The following is a 3,680-nucleotide window of genomic DNA, read 5'->3' as shown; positions in this document are numbered from 1 at the left end:
AACTCGATTACATGTTAGATCCCATCCAACCCATCACCGTCCAGCAAGCCTATGATGGAATTACTCACGCACGATGGTGCGCATCATGAAATTGGTGATGGAGGACGGTTGATGATGATGATGGAGACGGATTCCCCTCTCCGGAGCCCCGAACGGACTCCAGATCAGCCCCTCGAGAAGTTTTAGGGCTTGGCGGCGGCTCCATATCGTAAAACGCGATGATTTCTTCTCTCTGTTTTTTCTCCCCGAAACTCAATATAGGAGTTGGAGTTGGAGTCGGAGAGGCAACAGGGGGCCCACGAGGTAGGGGGCATGCCCTAGGGGGGCAGGCGCGCCCCCCACCCTCGTGGAGAAGTGGTGGGCCCCCTGGCCTTCATCTTTTGCAGGTATTTTTCTTATTTTCTGAAAAGTGGCTCCGTGAAGTTTCAGGTCATTCCGAGAACGTTTACTCCTCCACATAAATAACACCATGGTAATTCTGCTGAAAACATCGTCAGTCCGGGTTAGTTCCATTCAAATCATGCAAGTTAGAGTCCAAAACAAGGGCAAAAGTGTTTGTTAAAGTAGATACGTTGGAGACGTATCAACTCCCCCAAGCTTAAACCTTTGCTTGTCCTCAAGCAATTCAGTTGATAAACTGAAAGTGATAAAGAAAAACTTTTACAAACTCTATTTGCTCTTGTTGTTGTAAATATGTAAACCAGCATTCAAGTTTTCAGCAAAGATTATAACTAACCACATTCACAATAACGCATAGGTCTCAAGTTTACTCATATCAATAGCATAATCAACTAGCGAGCCATAATAATAAATCTCGGATGACAACACTTTCTCAAAACAATCATAATATGATATAACAAGATGGTATCTCGCTAGCCCTTTCTAAGACCGCAAAACATAAATCCAGAGCACCTTTAAAGACCAAGGACTGACTAGACATTGTAATTCATGGTAAAAGAGATCCAGTCAAGTCAGACTCAATGTAAACTAACAGTAATGAATGCAAATGACAGCGGTGCTCTCCATCTGGTGCTTTTTAATAAGAGGATGATGACTCAGCATAAAAGTAAATAGATAGGCCCTTCGCAGAGGGGAGCAGGGATTTGTAGAGGTGCCAGAGCTTGGTTTTGAAACAGAGGTGAATAATATTTTGAGCGGTATACTTCCATTGTCAACATAACAACCAAGAGATGGCGATATCTTCCATGCTACACACATTATAGGCGGTTCCCAAACAGAATGGTAAATTTTATACTCCCCCTTCCACCAACAAGCATCAATCCATGGCTTGCTCGAAACAATGAGTGCCTCCAACTAACAAGAGTCCCAGGGGGAGTTTTGTTTGCAATTATTTTGATTTAGTTTGCATAAAGCATGGGACTGGGCATCCCGGTGACCAGCCATTTATCTCATGAGTGAGGAGCAGAGTCCACTCCTCTTGAGAATAACCCACCTAACATGGAAGATACAAACAGCCCTAGTTGATACATGAGCTATTCGAGCATACAAAACAGGATATTTATTTGAAGGTTTAGAGTTTGGCACATACAAATTTACTTGGAACGGCAGGTAGATACCGTATATAGGTAGGTATAGTGGACTCATGAGGAATAACTTTGGGGTTTAGGGAGTTTGGATGCACAAGCAGTATTCCCGCTTAGTACAGGTGAAGGCTAGCAAAAGACTGGGAAGCGACCAGCTAGAGAGCGACAACAGTCATGAACATGCATTAAAATTAATCAACACCGAATGCAAGCATGAGTAGGATATAATCCACCATGAATATAAATATCGTGAAGGCTATGTTGATTTTGTTTCAACTACATGCGTGAACATGTGCCAAGTCAAGTCACTTAAATCATTCAGAGGAGGATACCACCCTATCATACCACATCATAACTATCTCAATAGCATGTTGGCATGCAAGGTAAACCATTATAACTCATAGCTAATCAAGCATGGCACAAGAAACTATGATCTCTAGTTGTCATTGCAAACATGTTTATTCATAATAGGCTGAATCAGGAACGATGAACTAATCATATTTACAAAAACAAAAGAGGTCGAGTTCATACCAGCTTTTCTCATCTCAGCCAGTCTATCATATATCATCATAATTGCCTTTCACTTGCACGGCCGAATAGTGTGAATAATAATAGTGCACGTGCATTGGACTAAGCTGGAATCTGCAGGCATTCAATAAACAAGAGAAGACAAGGCAATATGGGCTCTTTTGTTAGATAAACAATAATGCATATAAGGGCCATTTCAACAATTAATTATGGTCTTGTCCTATCGACCCCCAAAGAAAAGACAAGAAATAAAACTATTTACACGGGAGAGCTCCCAACAAGCAAAAGAAGAACATGAAATATTTTTGGGTTTCTTTTTAATTACTACTACAAACATGGAAATTAAACTGATTAAAAGCTACAACTAATTTTTTGGTTTTTCTTAAGGTTTATTAAACACACAAGAAGAAAGCATAAAAAGGAAAATAAACTAGCATTGATGATACAATGAAAAAGTATGAGCACCGACATCTAGCAATGAGTGTGTGAACATAAATGTAATGTCGGTGGGAAATACGTACTCCCCCAAGCTTAGGCTTTTGGCCTAAGTTGGTCTATGGCCACGGCTGGCTTGTCAGATATCCATAATAGTAGTTGGGGTCGTACTGAGATGCGGCGGCTATCGTCTGCTGAGCTGGAGCGTGGCGACGAGCGGCCTCCGCTCTCCTCTCGTACTCATTTGCCTCCACTCTGGTAATGGTATATCTTCCTCTTGCCTGATAATCAAAGAAGGCAGGAGCAGGGAGAGTAATATGGACAGCACGACGTCTGTCAAAGATTAGTCGATACTGGAGAGGTGATTCATTCCTCTCAACAAACTAGTAGTGAACCATAGCATTAAAGTCTAGGTAAACAGGTGGTAATTCAATATCATCTTCGCGTATGGCTACACCAAGAAAATTAGCTATGCGGATTGCATAAATTCCTCCAAAGAAATCTCCATTAAATCTATTAAGATGAAACCTACGTGCAACAATGGCTCCCAAATTATATGATTTGTCTCCTAACACAGCACTCCTAAGAATACTAATATCGGAGACACACATGTGACATGCCTCATCTTTACCATTAATGCATCTACCTATGAAGAGTGCAAAATAATGTATAGCAGGAAAGTGAATGCTCCCTATGGTAGCTTGTGTAATATCTCTAGATTCTCCCACAGTTATGCTAGCAAGAAAATCCCTAAATTCAGATTTGTGAGGATCCCTTATACTACCCCATTGTGGAAGTTTGCAAGCAGTGGTAAAATCCTCTAAGACCATAGTGTAAGATTTATCATAATGATCAAACAGGACAGTTGGAGAATTACGTGAAGTTGAAAATTCAAACCTCCTCACAAAGGTACTGGTGAGGTTGTGATACTGGCTGCACTTCTCTTCCTCGAAGCTCACAAGATCAGCGTTACGCAAATATGCGTTGAATTCTTCCTTAATTCCTGCTCGATCCATAAAGTTCTCAGAAGTCCATTCACAAGGACACACTGGAGCCTCTCTTGGTGGCTCGTCATCAGCATCACGCATTGCAAGCCTGGGTCCTTGCTTCCTTGAAGAACCACCTTGGAACATTTTCCTAAGCATATTTCTTCCTCGGAAAAATTCTGAAATT

The sequence above is a fragment of the Triticum urartu genome, chromosome 3A (genome assembly GCF_056163025.1).
Source record: "Triticum urartu cultivar PI428250 chromosome 3A, HENAU_Tu73, whole genome shotgun sequence".
Lineage (NCBI taxonomy): Eukaryota > Viridiplantae > Streptophyta > Magnoliopsida > Poales > Poaceae > Triticum > Triticum urartu.
The sequence above is the reverse complement of the archived record's forward strand: the minus strand, read 5'-3'. Positions refer to the sequence as shown.